Source organism: Notothenia rossii, assembly GCF_949606895.1.
Source record: "Notothenia rossii genome assembly, chromosome: 8".
Taxonomy (NCBI): domain Eukaryota; kingdom Metazoa; phylum Chordata; class Actinopteri; order Perciformes; family Nototheniidae; genus Notothenia; species Notothenia rossii.
Genome location: NC_136906.1, coordinates 44,378,775 through 44,396,652, shown reverse-complemented (window position 1 = coordinate 44,396,652; position 17,878 = coordinate 44,378,775).

Sequence of the window (17,878 nt, the reverse complement as noted above, 5' to 3'; positions counted from 1 at the left end):
AGCAGCAGTCACCAGACAACTTCAATAAAAACCAACAAATCCCCTCCACACACTAACCCCCTGACAAGAAACACACACACGCACGCACACACACACACACACACACACACACACACACACACACACACACACACACACACACACACACACACACACACACACACACACACACACACACACACACACACACACACACACACACACACACACACACACACACACACACACACTTTGTGCTTGAAATACAGTAAGACAAAAAAAGAGCACTACAGAAGAGAAGCCATGACAGCAACGTGAAACATTCATGGAAATATATTATAAATCTTAACTCATATCTGTATATACATTCAACTTTGTTTTTAGTAAATTGGCAAATTAAAACAGTTTTGCAGTCACATGTTGGATACAAAAGGGTGTGCATAAGTTTGAAATAAATTCCTTTTGCTTTGTTGGTTCTGACAATGCAGAAACATAAGAACAACACTGCAATGTGGCTGCATACAATCGGCTAGGTCTAATAAGTGATGCATTGTCTTAATGTTTGTTTGTGTAACGGGTCACAACTGTAAGTGTCCTGTTATCGTTCAGTTAACGACAGCGAAGAATCTGGGGTGTTTTCTGGCATTTATTCTGAGGACTGAGAACAAAAACAATATTCTCCTTGAATCCACACTGCACATCCTCCGCAGCACTCACTTCAATGTCACTTTAGTATTTATTCATACATACTAGCTTATTTATAGATTAAGAAATTCTTAAATGAACAAGAAAATCTTATTAAGTAATCACACAAAAATACAAACACAAACATACCTAAGAACAAAAACAATATTCTCCTTGAATCCATGCTGCACATCTTTACAAAATAAAGGAAAGGAAGGGTTAACATGTAAACAAAGAAAATGACGCAGATCGCGTCCAATTCCCACCAAAACCACACCACAGATATCACTAAAAAAATACAATTTCCTACGGTGGAAACCCAACAAAAACGGGTCAACAATGTACCCAAATTAACACTCAAAAACACACATCACTTCCATCAACCCAAACAGCCGGTCCATTACACAAAACCACAATGATTTGTAACACCTCTCCCAGCAAATGAACAAGAAAATCTTATTAAGTAATCACACAAAAATACAAACACAAACATACCTAAGAACAAAAACAATATTCTCCTTGAATCCATGCTGCACATCTTTACAAAATAAAGGAAAGGAAGGGTTAACATGTAAACAAAGAAAATGACGCAGATCGCGTCCAATTCCCACCAAAACCACACCACAGATATCACTAAAAAAATACAATTTCCTACGGTGGAAACCCAACAAAAACGGGTCAACAATGTACCCAAATTAACACTCAAAAACACACATCACTTCCATCAACCCAAACAGCCGGTCCATTACACAAAACCACAATGATTTGTAACACCTCTCCCAGCACAGCTTACCCTCCGCAGCACTCACTTCAATGCGAGCCTGGGGAAAGCAGAAATGACATACAGGAAATGGAAAAAGATGTGCAACGGGAAAGTGTTCCCAACAGAAACATAACTCAAAAACATCAAAAGGAAACAATCTCATAAAAATAAAATTCACAACCTATTATAAATCGTAATTTATAACTAATAATTATGTCTACACATTTTTAACTCCGTTACATTTGCACTTCCATAAAACTCAAAATATCTAAAAAAGTCTGCTTGCATTTAAAAAACACACTGGCCCTTTCTCATTTCATCAAATCCCCCTCCTCGACTCCTCGACTCCTCGGTCCTCCGGTAGTGACCCGGAAATGAATTTTAGCGTGCAATGTTGAAGGACATCTAATTTCTCTAAATGCACAGGATCGAGCGTCGAGGAGGAGGCTCTCTGGAGGAGCTATAATCGAGGATACACTGATGGGTCCTCCACGGTCCTCCATTGCTCCTTCGCGGATGCATTTCCGGGAACAGAGATGTTTCAAAGAGTCGTGACGCATGGCCGGACTTATCTCAGCCAATGACAGCTCTGCATGCATCCCCTGGATATTATTTTATTAACTGCTCTCATCGCAACGCGATGTTTACAGAGAGAACAGCTGTGAGGTCCGTGCAAAAAGCAGAGCAGTGTGTATAATACAGGACTGTCTCAGAAAATTAGAATATTGTGATAAAGTTCTTTATTTTCTGTAATGCAATTAAAAAAACAAAAATGTCATTCATTCTGGATTCATTACAAATCAACTGAAATATTGCAAGCCTTTTATTATTTTAATATTGCTGATTATGGCATACAGCTTAAGAAAACTCAAAAATCCTATCTCAAAAAATTAGAATAGTTCCTCAGACCAAGTAAAAAAAAAAGATTTATAACAGCAAAACACAATCAAACATTTGAAAATGTCCATTAATGCACTCAGTACTTGGTTGGGAATCCTTTTGCACGGATTACTGCATCAATGCGGCGTGGCATGGAGGCAATCAGCCTGTGGCATTGCTGAGGTGTTATGGATGCCCAGGATGCTTCAATAGCGGCCTTTAGCTCATTAGCATTGTTGGGTCTGGTGTCTTTCAGCTTCTTCTTCACAATACCCCACATATTCTCTATGGGGTTCAGGTCAGGGGAATTTGCAGGCCAATCGAGGACAGTAATGCCATGGTCAGTACACCAGTTACTGGTGGTTTTGGCACTGTGGGCAGGTGCCAGATCATGCTGGAAAATGAATTCCTCATCTCCATAGAGCTTTTCAGCAGACGGAAGCATGTAGTGCTCTAAAATCTCTTGGTACACAGCTGCATTTACTCTGGGCTTGATGAAACACAGTGGACCAACACCAGCAGCTGACATGGCTCCCCAAACCATCGCTGACTGTGGGAACTTCACACTGGATTTCAAGCAACTTGGATTTTGCTCCTCTCCAGCCTTTCTCCAGACTCTGGCGCCTTGACTTCCAAATGAAATACAAAACTTGCTTTCGTCTGAAAAGAGGACTTTGGACCACTGTGCAACTGTCCAGTGCTTCTTTTCCTTAGCCCAAGTCAGACGCCTCTTCCGTTGTCTTGAGTTCAGAAGTGGCTTGACCATGGGAATACGGCTATTGTAGCCCATTTCCCGGACACGTCTGTGAACAGTGACTTTTGATACCTGGACTCCAGCTTCAGTCCACTGTCTTTGAAGCTCCCCCAAATTCTGGAAGCGACTCTTCTTCACAATGCTGTTAAGGCTGCGGTCATCTCTCTTGGTTGTGCAGCGTTTCCTGCCACATTTCCCCTTTCCAACCGACTTTTTGTGGATGTGCTTTGAAACTGCACTCTGTGAACAGCTTGCTCTTTGAGACATTTCTTTTTGTGTCTTACCCTCCTGATGGAGGGTGTCAATGACGGTCCTCTGGACAGCAGTCAGATCAGCAGTCTTCCCCATACTTGTGATTTAGTTTACTGAACCAAGCTGAGTGTTTTTCAAGGCTCAGGAAACCCTTGCAGGTGTTTCGAGTTAATTAGACGATTCAAGTGATTCGTTGAACACCCTACTAGTATACTTTTTCATGATATTCTAATATTTAGAGATAGGATATTTGAGTTTTCTTAAGCTGTATGCCATAATCAGCAATATTAAAATAATAAAAGGCTTGCAATATTTCAGTTGATTTGTAATGAATCCAGAATGTATGACATTTTTGTTTTTTTAATTGCATTACAGAAAATAAAGAACTTTATCACAATATTCTAATTTTCTGAGACAGTCCTGTATATATCACTCAGTATAACATAGACCCTCCAGAAAAACGCGGGCAAAAATCCTTAATTATGCGGGCTAAAATCCTTGATTATGCGATTAAACATGCAGGGTTTTTATGTGATTTTATGCGGTGAGATTGCGGGAAGTTGTGAAATATGCGGAAAGTTGCGAAATGGGCTAAATATGCGGGGAAAATTAATGGATTTTTTAAAAAATATTGGGCTGTCTTATTTATTATCTCTCACACACAACCTGCCACTAACATTAACCCCTTTACTATTCAATTAAACACATTCAATGTTTAATTATTGTAAAAGAAATTGGGCTATTTTAATCTCTCACACACACACACACACACACACACACACACACACACACACACACACACACACACACACACACACACACACACACACCCCCACACACACACACACACACACACATATATCCAGTCTCTGATAGTGTTACGTTATTATGATAGTGCTCTGTTTGATTCTGAAATTGTATATATTTATATAAATATATACATACAGTGGGGCAAACAAGTATTTAGTCAGCTACCAATTGTGCAAGTTCTCCCACTTAAAAAGATGAGAGAGGCCTGTAATTTTCATCCTAGGTATACCTCAACTATGAGAGACAAAATGAGAAAAAAAAAATCCAGAAAAACTCATTGTCTGATTTTTAAAGAATTTATTTGCAAATTATGGTGGAAAATAAATATTTGGTCACCTACAAACAAACAAGATTTCTGGCTCTCAAGGACTCAATTATTAGAAAATGGAAGACATACAAGACCACTGATAATCTCCCTCGATCTGGGGCTCCACGCAAGATCTCACCCCGTGGGGTCAAAATGATCACAAGAACGGTGAGCAAAAATCCCAGCACCACACGGGGGGACCTAGTCAATGACCTGCAGAGAGCTGGGACCAAAGTAACAAAGGCTACCATCAGTAACACACTACGCCGCCAGGGACTCAAATCCTGCAGTGCCAGACGTGTCCCGCTGCTTAAGCCAGTACATGTCAAGGCCCGTCTGAAGTGTGCTAGAGAGCATTTAGATGATCCAGAAGAGGATTGGGAGAATATCATATGGTCAGATGAAACCAAAAGAGAAATGTTTGCTAAAAACTCAACTAGACGTGTTTGGAGGAGAAAGAATGCTGGGTTGCATCCAAAGAACACCATACCTTCTGTGAAACATGGGCAAGGCCGGATTAACCATATGGGCAACCTGGGCAAGTGCCCAGGGGCCCTTGAGCAAAGAGGGCCCTCAGTGATAAGATTAAAAAAAAAAAACTCATCATACATTGTTTTAAATGACACTCACACTTCGCCATAAATAACACAGCTTTTCCATAGGGTCAAATTACTGTAGGTCTCTGTACTGTAAGTCTCACTATGTATGCGCTCAACTTTATTACTTTGCGGCGGCGGTGGTGTATAGCCGAATCACAGCCCCACCCTTGAGCAACCACACAATTTCACTACATATTTTACTTTTGTAACTCTCGATGTTTGTGACAAATATAACTCCTTGTGTACTTGTACAGCCAGCCAGTCATATGTTGGCATTAAGTGGGGTGCTGTTCTGAGGTTTTGATTGATATTACCTAGGTCTTCTTGAGCCACACACTGTCTTGAGATCTTATCCATTGTATCTTTGTCTTGTGATTTTTGACTGAAAGGGCAAAAGGCTAGACCTACTTTGGTTGGACTATTACCTCATTCACACCAACGCAACTCCGGTTCAAGCTCCGTGCTAGAGCTTTTCAGATTCAGAACCGGTTCTTCGGTTTAGCTCCGGCTCTTTTCACACCGCCCAGAGACTGACTGGTGCTGCGTCATCGTTTGTGTCGTGACGTAACCGTTTGCGTGCCTGCTTCATAAAGCCAAACCGCGCGGAAACCCCTCACAGCTCACACCGACAACAACAACAATGGCCGATTGTGCTCCAGCTTCCTCTGTACCTCTTCGGAAGACCAGATTCGCAGTAGGTAGCTGATCTCTTCAGTGGACCATTGCTGCTTGTTAAGTTTCTCCATCGTTGTGTACAAACTGGATAAAACATGGGCTTTTTGTTGTTGTTCAGGAGTTGATCCCGCCCCTGCCCCGCCTCGACGTAAGCGTGACGTATGCGGTGCTTTAGCTCTAGCCGGACAATTTTTTGGTGCTTGAAACAAACCGGATTCCGGAGCTAAGAGGCTGTGAACAGGAAAACCCGGTGCTTTTCAAGCTCCAGCTCCGAACCGGCCCTGAAACACCGTTGGTGTGAATGAGGTATATGTGGCTGCTTCCCTGCTTTTGACAAATAGGTCTGCGATTTGACATGCCATATTGACTGAAAATTCTAAATATTGGTCATGTTGGTAGGATTGGGTATGCGTGGTGTTACTTGTTGGTACGTGGGTTGGGGGGGGGACCCATGAGTGCTCAGTGCCCAGGGGCCCCTGGAGGAACTCATCCGGCCTTGAACATGGGGGTGTAAACATCATGCTTTGGGGCTGTATTTCTGCAAAGGGACCAGGACGACTGATCCGTGTAAAGGAAAGAATGAATGGGGCCATGTATCGTGAGATTTTGAGTGACAACCTCCTTCCATCAGCAAGGCCATTGAAGATGAAATGTGGCTGGGGCTTTCAGCATGACAATGATCCCAAACATACTGCCCGGGCAGCGAAGGAGTGGCTTCGTAAGAAGCATTTCAAGGTCCTGGAGTGGCCTAGCCAGTCTCCAGATCTCAACCCCATAGAAAATCTTTGGAGGGACTTGAAAGTCCGTGTTGCCCAGCGACAGCCCCAAAACATCACTGCTCTAGAGGAGATCTGCATGGAGGAATGGGCCAAAATACCAGCAACTGTGTGTGAAAACCTTGTGAAGACTTACAGAAAACGTTTGACCTTTGTCATTGCCAACAAAGGATATAACAAAGTATTGAGATGAACTTTTGTTATTGACCAAATACTTATTTTCCACCATAATTTGCAAATACATTTTTTAAAAATCAGACAATGTGATTTTCTGGATTTCTTTTTCTCATTTTGTCTCTCATAGTTGAGGTATACCTAGGATGAAAATTACAGGCCTCTCATCTTTTTAAGTGGGAGAACTTGCACAATTGGTGGCTGACTAAATACTTTTTTGCCCCACTGTCAACACACTCTCACTCCATAATTGTCCAGGAGCGACGTTTGGTCAGGGTCCCGTGGCGTGCAGTTGTGACGCTCCTAGGCTCCTTCAGCTTCATAAAGGGATGCAAATAGCTTTCAACTGATTGCAATGTATTCCCATCTGCGGCGGGATTTGACGCTCATGGAAGCACGGCATTCGTTTGTGTCGGCTGCCCTTAAAGGCAATGTGAGCGTCCATTCCCATTGGATAACGGAGAATTGTACACCCGGAAGTAAGTATTCCCCTTACTGTCGATTGATTTTACAGTGATATCTGCACTACTCATCGACTAAAAAACACCAGATTATCCTTGTTAATTACACAACATTGATTGGTTTAAATTGTGTGCAATGCTTTTGTATTTTTCCCCTTCGATTCGGAGAAACAAATATTTTTTCGGAATAAAGGATGGCAGAAGACACTACACTACCCAGAATCTCCAGCTATCGTTTAGGACTACACCATGTGCTCTGTTTGACAAACCCCGTGATTAGTTCTCAAGCTCTGTGATTGGTTGACCTCTAACTGCATTCCATATGAAAAAAAACGTTTCGTAAAAGATAAAATCATACTTTATTCAGCAGTGCTTGCTTTACTCTTTGAAAGTCATCACATGAATGCATTGTAATAAATGGTTTGGCTGCATTAAATATATTACACATCTGTCGTAGTTCTTTATTTTTATTTATCTACAGAGATCGGGCTCAGAATAGACCGGAAACTATTCTTTTACCGTTCAGTTTGAATTTCACAATAAAGTTAGTCGTAATATTTAGTTTTGATATTATTGTTTTTTATTAACTACTAGACCGCTGGGTCATGTTAAGACCATCTTTTCTGTGTTGCTTTGGGTTTTTTCCATTGCTTTTGTGTTACAAATATCAAAACAATAACTAAATATATCCGTCGTAAACTAAACCAGAAACAGCAGTATATTTTATTTTGTTAACACTGTAAACTTGACAGCTTTTTAACCCAAACCACCTACTGGTTAAAGCACGTTATTACACGTTTAGAGTAATGCAATGCTGGTAGATTGTGTTGCTTTTTAATTGTTTGTTAATTGTTTGACTGTTTAAAATGCCTTTTTCTTAATGTCTTTTATTATTATTAACTACTTGTTACTTGTTCCTAGGGACGCTGCTATCGATATTGTGTTTCGCAACATGTTCTCTATCTATGGCACGTCTCTACTGGGAGTTGTAGTTTTAAAATACGTTTTCGTATTTCCCATAATAAGAAGTTGCCAGTATACTGTGTACATCCCTGGAGTTTTAGGGGATAGGAAACACTCAAATTTAAAACATATAATTAATAAATGGGTGAAAATTGCTTGTGCCCATAATGGGCAGCATTAATATATATACCCACATGCCAGCTAAGGTCAGAAGAGCTTTATTTAACAGCTGGTCTTATGTTTGTGACCCCTCCTGTTGTTAATTGATAACATTACATTACATTACATTAACCAATAAGCCTAAAACATGCACTTGTCAAGGTTCAGGGGCAAATTTTGCAAATATGGCAGTAGCCATCGATCATCTTAAGATAATATATACTTTATTGATCCCAAGTTGGAAACATTTGCATTACATCAGCATGTGTAACAGTTGTAAATATGCAGTGGTGTTTATTTGTAAATCATTTAGTATAATCACACAAATTCTGTGTTTTATATTTAATAATTCTGTGTTCTTTATTTATTGATTGTTCAATACCTGACAAGGCCGGAGATGAAATATCTATATACATCCTATAAGAGTATAATACAAATGTATAATATCAGTTAAAATAAGTGCTTCAACATAGTTAACATTGCTGGAGGTATGCACAAATATTGATACATTTCTTGTAATGCACTATTGAGGAACCTGCGACCCAAATTTTTCATTCATTGCATAACTACGCCGTTTGTGAATATGATATGTCAATAAACCTTAGAAAATCTTGAAACCTTGAAAGGGATGTGCAAAATAGTCGTTATATACAGTCTTTAATTAACTATTAGTAGAGAATAACAAGTAATGAATATACTTTATAGGGATCCTATTAATATCTAATAATAAAAATAATGAAATTCAATAACATGCTTTAACCACCAGGTGTCCCTTTCTATCAGTTTGTGTTCGGGCGGCAGACACCCTATCCGTTTTTAAGAGTGCGCTTAAGACCTTCCTTTTTGATAAAGCTTATAGTTAGGGCTGATTAGATTCAGCCCCTAGTTTTGCTGATATAGACTTAGTTTGTCGGGGGACATCTTACCTCTTCCTTCTCTCTGTCTATACCTGTGTACTCTCATGTTCCGATTAACCCAGCTTCCCCAAATTTCTTTCTTGTTGGTGTCTATAGATGCCGGGATCCGGAGTCATGGATGATCCTGCGGTCATGGATCGCGAGTCCTGGTTCTTGAGTCGTGGCTGTGGTCCTGGATCATAATTCCTGGATGGATATCCTCGTGGATTCATCTTCCTATTATACACACAAGCATTTCCAAACATTTGGACTACCTATGTTGCAAATGTATTATCTTTTCAATGTACACACGGCATCTATTGCACGTCTGTCCGTCCTGGGAGAGGGATCCCTCCCCTGTTGCTCTCCCTGAGGTTTCTTCCATTTTTCCCTTTAAACTGTGGGTTTTCTCCGGAAGTTTTTCCTTGTACGATGTGAGGGTCTAAGGACAGAGGGTGTCGTATTGTCATACTGATATTCTGTACAAACTGTGAAGTCCACTGAGACAAATGTAACATTTGTGATATTGGGCTATATAAATAAAAATTGATTGACATTGATTGATTGATCAGTTGTGCACCTTTATGGTGTAAATATAGCCTATCTACCAATTGGATCAAATATAAAAGTCAGCCGAATTAGTGTTGATCCTGCAAAGAGACGTATTGTGTGAAAATAAATGTAAGATGTTGTTTAATTGCTGATATATTTATGATCCACGTCACGTTTTCAGTGTTGGCGGCAGTTCCTCATGTTTGTCTAGAAGTCTTCTCATCAGGGATCTATAAATAGACAACTACGGCAGATATGTAATATTTAATGCAGCCGAACTGTGTATTACAATGCCGTTATGTGATGACTTTTAAAGAGAAAAGCAAGCACACTCGGAATAAAGTATTATTATTTTTTTTTTAAATATCTTCGGTCTATTTGTTAATGACGATGTGATGTGAGATGTGAGACTGGAATTGCACAGGGGAAAATAACGTATCTTTAGATGCAGATTTTGTTAAACTAATACGTTTGCGCTGTGGACCAACACTATACATTGACGGGGAAGGGGGTAGGAATAAAGATAACACCATTAAACAGTTACACAACATAACAGAAATAATATCGATAGCAGCGTCCCTAGCAACCACCTTCGTAACAATGAAAACGTTCTATGGACGCAATTTCCTGAAGTAATCTTCGTAATAACTAGCAATCTAAAGATCATGTACATCCACTGCACACATAATCTGAAATAACAACTCATATTTCTCGCATCAAATGACATCAAAACGCATTTTAATGGCCAAACTAACTTTAAAATAGGCACTTTCCAAAGAGAATAAAACTTTTTTTTCCGCAGGGAGAAATTTGAAGATCACGTGACATAGACGTAATGAATGGTGAAAAAAAACGGGGTTTGTCAAACAGAGCACAAGATGTAGTCCTAAACGATAGCTGGGGATTCTGGGTAGTGTAGTGTCTTCTGCCATCCTTTACTCCGAAACAATATTTGTTTCTCCGAATCGAAGGGGAAAAATACAAAAGCATTGCACACAATTTAAACCAATCAATGTTGTGTATTTAACAAGGATAATCTGGTGTTTTTTAGTCGATGAGTAGTGCAGATATCACTTTCAAATCAATCGACAGTAAGGGGAATACTTACTTCCGGGTGTACAATTCTCCGTTATCCAATGGGAATGGACGCTCACATTGCCTTTAAGGGCAGCCGACACAAACGAATGCCGTGCTTCCATGAGCGTCAAATCCCGCCGCAGATGGGAATACATTGCAATCGGTTGAAAGCTATTTGCGTCCCTTTATGAAGCTGAAGGAGACTAGGAGCGTCACAACTGCACGCCACGGGATCCTGACCAAACGTCGCTCCTGGACGATTATGGAGTGAGAGTGTATTGCCACTGTATATATTTGTGTGTGTGTGTGTATGTGTGTGTGTCCGCATCTGTAGCCTGTTATTGTCTCATTATACCGCACTGTGAATGAATTAAAAGTAAATATATAAGTGGTCATGAACACATCTGTCCATCAGACAGAGTGCTGCTGTGCCGCCCTCCTGTCATCATTAATGGACGTCTCTTTAAAATGACCGCTCAGAGGAGAGGAGTTCTCATTTCTCTAACCGCCTGCTGCTTCCCCTCCTCTCTCCTCTGCTCCCCTCCTAAGTCTCGAGGATAGGAGCCGAGGAGGGGAGTTAGAGAAATGAGAAAGTGCCACTGACTGGCGATATTCACCACTATTAAACATCTCATTAATTAGCTGCAGGTGGTTACACTGTAGGCAGTAATCTCTATTAGCGTTGTGTGTTTCACACAACGCATTTGTTATATAACCAGTAAAACTAAAACATAAATGTGAACTAAATATCACATCGGCATAACCACTAGTTTGTGACACTTACACATTCATTATACATCTGTGTCACTACTTTTATACATCTTTTCATTACTTTAGCTTACCTGAAAATACAGAAACCAGCACTGCAAAGTGGATGCATATGGTCTTAACTCCACTTGGCGGTAGCTTATAATGTCTTAGCACGTGTTGTGAAAGTGTAAATATTACTTTGCATAGCATCACCAGCTTTATCAACCTTTAGTTGCCAAAGGAACAGTTTATGCTTCTGAATGAACTTTAATGAATTTATAAAAAAATGTCATGCAAGAAACTAACTATTTATATGATCAAAAATCTTTTCTTTTTTTTACATTTACAGTAACGTATAAAGCTGTGAGGAGCTGCTGGCTGTATGAGAGTGCCTGTGAAACAACTCTGCTCGCTAGATAGCTAACGTGCGCTAGCTAATCCGCACACTGACAGGTTAACTGAGTTTGTCTCTGGCTAACTTAAAAAAAAAAATTGCAGTAAAGCAGTTGCCCTCTGCCTAGTTGCAGAAAGCGGTCTTACTTAAAAACATGTTATTAGGATTTATTTGGGAAACCAGTGCCTTTATTTGAGAGAGGATGACACGCAGCACTTGGTCCTGGGCTGGAATTGAACCGGGTCCTCCACTTGGGGACCAAGCTCCAGTACATGGTCTCCGACTGAGCTATACAACAGCCCGGTCTTACATCATTTGAGAGCCTGGCCAAAAGTTGTCTCCTATACTGCATAAAACCTGCTTTTTATATTGAAGGTATGTACTTCCTGTAGTTGCACTCACTCACAAAGACTCATGATGACCAGTAACATCCTGGTGGAGAGCAAGTAGAAAACATTGATTCAACTTTTTTGTTGATGCTGATGCTGAGCATTATACTGAACAGTGGGGTAGGATGAGATGTTTTCCTTGGAAAATCCATTCCTACAGACCTTTTCCCCTCGCTCCTACTTAAGCGGATATTGAGCTCTGTTAAAGGTATTATGTAACCCCCCCTCAGATGTCTTCAGATCCTGGTGTCCCTGCATGCTTTATGCATAAAAAGCCAATCATTAAGAGCATGGAAACTATGCATGTTTGCGCTCTTTGAGTTTTGCCAACAGGACAGAGACAAAGCTGTTGCTAAGCTGAATTCTTCGCTACTGAAGAAATGCAGTGTTTGTGCTGGATGTTTGGGTGCCCCCTCCCCGGTGATGCCCTGCGTGCTGGCACCCTGACCGGGACTCTGTGGGCTAGATGAGTGGTTGTTTCCATTCAGAGTCCTGCTCCTCTGCAGCTTCAGTCCTCACTTTATAATAGTTATTGCTAATAGATTATTATTATATATGATAATTAGATAATAGTTAATAGATTTAGATAATCTGTCTAACACTGATCTTAGGTTTGAGTTCTTACCAGAATCCGTGCATGGGTAAATATGTGTGTGTCCAGAACATAATGGCAGTCAGGCGCATAATAAGGCTCGGAGGCCCTCGGACCAGGCTTTAGAAACTCTGGGGAGACACTTGGCACCAACTGGACACTACATCATTTGTACAAAGGGGTATTCATGAACATATACACACACACACACACACACACACACACACACACACACACACACACACACACACACACACACACACACACACACACACACACACACACACACACACACACACACACACACACACACACACACACACTTTCTGCTTCTAAGACAATGACAAATGAATAAATAAAGCAGATACGAGATAAAGTCATTAACAATTATCAACTTATCTAGCTGCTAAATGGCTCCAAAGGCTCAGGTTTGCAGTTGGTGAATGCAACATGAGAAGTTGATATAGATAATAACTTTGGAGTTAGTTGAAAGCCTGCATGGTGCGTCCTTGTGAGACGCAGAGCCTCGTGACAAACTGCCGCTATCTAACAAAATGTAAATGATCCAGGGCTGGCCTGCCTTGCCTCTGGATTTATTTGCTAGTTTGTACTGTGAGCCTGCTCATTTAAACATTGGATAAGGAAAGTCCTCTCTCTTCAACCGCTATCTATGTAATATATAAACATGTGTTTGTGTGTGTACATGTACATTAAAAGCACAAATGGCTTGAAAAGGGGAAATAATGTCTTAATTAGTTACGTGGCTTAATTGAATGGAATAATCATAACTTTTTTGTGAGAAACTAACTCACTACTTCTACTGGGTATAAAGGCATGTTACCCTGTTTCTGGCCATGGTCGCTGGTCTGCATTTATAACAGGCCTAGGTACAGATTCACATATTTGTATCAATGAACAGCAAAGCTTATGGGATAAAAGATCAGGGAAATTAAAAGACTGCTTTGATGTCATGTTTTGTGGGGGAAGAAACTGTGTGAGGCACTGAAAGGCAGGGAGACAGTTTGGGTGGCTGGGGAGTCAGGACTGGTACAGAGTGTAGCACCAGCGTGTACCAGGTCCTGTCATACCCTTGTTCCCACCACCAGTGGCTTACATGACCTTTATTCTCACACACAGAGAATGGTCCACGTTCACAGGATGTCCAATATCCCAGGATCTCCAGCTCCATTCAGTGGGGTGTAAATCATGAGACATAGCGAACATTTTCCATTGTCCATATGTGCATGTGTGGCTGACCATGCAAAGAAAGTGTGTCTGTTTGTGTGTGTGTGTGTGTGTGTGTGTGTGTGTGTGTGTGTGTGTGTGTGTGTGTGTGTGTGTGTGTGTGTGTGTGTCTGTGTCTGTGTGTGTGTGTGTGTGTGTGTGTGTGGGGGGGGGGGGGGTATGCAACAGCCCTCTAGCTGGAATTAAACTGGGAAAGTTATGTGGTAAGAAACTAAAAAAACAAGCCCAAAGGAACAACCTTGGTCAGCCTGAACTAATATAAAGTGAGACAACACTTACCAAGCATAGTGTGATGCTGTTTGCTTTTACCTTACTTTTAATGACCATCCGTTCGCTGTTATTTCCCGTTGAAGACAAATATTTGTTTCCTGTTGATTTTTGTTCTTTAATAACGGTGTTATGCCAAAAAGCGTCAATTCAGACAGAAACACATTAACTTATGGGGATGGGGGATATGCATTAGTTGCTTGTGTGACAGTCACACAGTGAATTACTGCTTCCCAGCGGCCGCTCCCGTCAGTAAACGTGGTCGAGTAGCACTTCAGCGGTGGGTAAACGCCGCTGAACCACATTATATTTTGTTTCAGTTGCTAACACACACAAATCTCACATAAAGCATAATTATTTACAGTTTTTAATTGCTAAAACAAATGTTTTGACAACAGGGCTAATTTTCTCAAAACAATAAACACAATTCACAAAACCACACATCCAAAGTGCAAAACACCTCATATCTTTCAAAATGAAGCACTGCACCCACAACTACATAAACACACCAAAACCAAACGTTTGCACCAAATGGCACACACTTCACTTATAGTACAAGACACTTTGTCCTACCAACTACACACTGTGATGCTTTATCTAAAGCACACTCATATTTTATGGTGATCTGTATGTAGAGAATTCTGCATATAAAGATTATTCAAGTACAAAAATATGTGCAGTAACACAAATCAACTGTTGTTATACTTTTCTCCAAAAAAGATTTGTGCAACATTCCTGCACAACACACAGGCCCAATTCCATTCCACCCCCTACACCCTACCCCACACTACCCCTCCGTGTGCGCGTTCGCGCGGAGGGTCCGCCATACTAAGTGCTGTTCCAAACCAACGAGTGTGGAGGGGGAGTGCTATCAAGCCCTCAAACAGCGAGTCTGCATCGGTCCTGACTTCACTTGCTGAACTACCTGACCAGACTCAACGCTCTGTGTGTCCGTCAGGAAACACACGCTGTTTACAAATAGTTCCTGCAAACATTAACTGAGAAATTGCGATGTTAACAACCTCATGATAACCTCATATTTTTTTAACTTAGGATCATACCTGTGTTTAGTCATACCTAGTGCTGTGTACCTGGACTCACATTCAGGTTCAGGTTCGGACTCAAGTCCAGAGGTTCAGGTTCAGGTCCGGACTTATAAGTCCGGACTTGTGTCAAGTTGTGTGAGTAACTAAAGTGAACTTATTATGAGCTAATTATCAATTGAAAATAAACTCATAATCAACTCAAATTCAAACTCGTCAGTTTTATTGTGCCCCCTTCCAACTTGTGTCTACACCATGTCTTTTCTAGAACTCTACATGTGTTACTAACTACACAACACAACTACATACATAGTGATGTACATACAAGACTCAATATGCAAGAGTACAAGTCTATGTGTTCTTGTTCAAGAACAACAGCATATTGACATTGTCTGGGTGAAGTGTTGCTCTTTCGGCAGATACTATATCACCATACATACAAAGGAGTTAGCTTAGCTACACTACCAAATATGGCAACCAGTATCCCATGCTGTCAGTAAGCTACACTACCAAATATGGCTACCAGCATCCCACGCTGTCAGTGTCCACTATGTCTAAGCCAGCTTCCCTTGACGTCACACAGATCTCGCGAGCAGTTGCGATATTTTGCGAGACTTCGTGAGCTCAGTAATGGCCGCCATATCAGAAGCCAAAACAATGTTTGTCGTCTTTTCTCAGCGCAAATTGCTCGATCTATGAAAGGTTTTAGATGGTTTAGAACACAAAGGAGAATATACGTAAGTACCGGTTCCCGACGTTCCGGTTTTAACCGGACTTGAACCGAAACTTTTTACAAGTCCAGTACTGGTTCGGCGTACCGGTACGCAGCACTAGTCATACCTATGCATTTTATTATAAAGTTGTGTATATTTACAGACTGTTGCAAAAACTAAGAAGCTTATAAACATCACAATTAAAGATGTTTCGAGTTTTATTTGTTATTAATTAAAAATGTTGTCCAAGAGATGCTGATTTTAAACCGTTGTTACAGATGTAGCGCTTCATTTCAGACAGTTTGAAACGCGAGGGCCGTGATTGGTACGTGATCTGCCCTCGCTCAAGGGAAAACCTCCAGCTTGACTTGAGACCGCCCCTGTGATAGATAAATGTAATTATAATGAAGCCAGTTGCAATGGATCATTGATCCACCAGGGGGTGCAGTGGGGTTGCACACTGGAGCTCATGTGAAATAAAGTCAGATACAGTACGCTGGATGTACAGCGGAACTTTGTTAAGATCCATATGTCACGGATATCATACTATGTGCTAAATAAGAGATATATAATCATTTACAAAACATCACCATGTTGTTATTTAACAAAATAATGTTGTTTAGTCGAAAAAAACGAACGGGAGGAAATGCAGCCTGGCTCTCGATTTTTAATCCTAATTTAATCATCATCCTCACCACGATCATTTATGTTTATGTTCGCCGAATTGACATGAAATCACTGACACATATGAATATACTGTATTCAACTTCATTAAAACGTTATTAACGTGCCTAAACTCAGTAATTCACAACAAATATTTATATTTTAATGGAGCCTCATCGGCAGAGCAGGATCCTGACGCGTAGCAGCATGAAGGGTGTTATTTTCCCCATAAGGAACAAGTCGCTGCAAATTATCCCGCTTATTACATGGCCACATTCTCAACAAAGTAACGACATGACTCCCAATATTAAGTGAAATGCTTTTATGGATTTAGAAAATGTTTTTATTGATTTAAAAAATAGTTGTATCGATTTAAATTGACATGCATCCGCTAAGAAAAATAGTCCGTTGTTACCGTTTTTTAAACAATCTGAATGAAACGGCAGCTCTCAGCTGTGTATTTACACAACTAATGGCCCATCAACCACAGCTCTCTCGCCCATCCCCCCCTGATCTTTCTTCTCCAGCAGCTAAATTAACTGTAGGTTAATCTGAGTCACAAGCTTACAGTTAGACACAACACTGTCATTGCAAGTTAGGCAGGCAGTTAGCTCTGATCACCTATGATAAATGCGCCACACCTAATTGCTGGCCATTCAGCCACAGAGCTCCCTCTATACAAATAAAAACTGTAGAAGGTGTGAAAGCACCTATTGTTTTAAATAATGGTCAGAATGTGACCTGTGAGCCTTCTGAATTACTGTGGGACAGCACATTCTAAACTAAAATGTTAAATCCATAAAGTAACATCTTATCTTATTTTATCTTAATAATATCTTCATATTAAAAGCAAACGATTTTAAAGGTAAAAGTATGAGCATAACAAATAAAGAAGTGTAATGTAAACATTTACATTATTATTAGGGCCGGGACTTTAACGCGTTAATTAAGATTAATTAATTACACAAACATTAACGCGTTAAAAAAATTAACGCATTTTAATCGCACTTATTTTTGCCCTGCGGAACGTTTCTCGCTGGATGAGTTTCAGGCGTACCGATT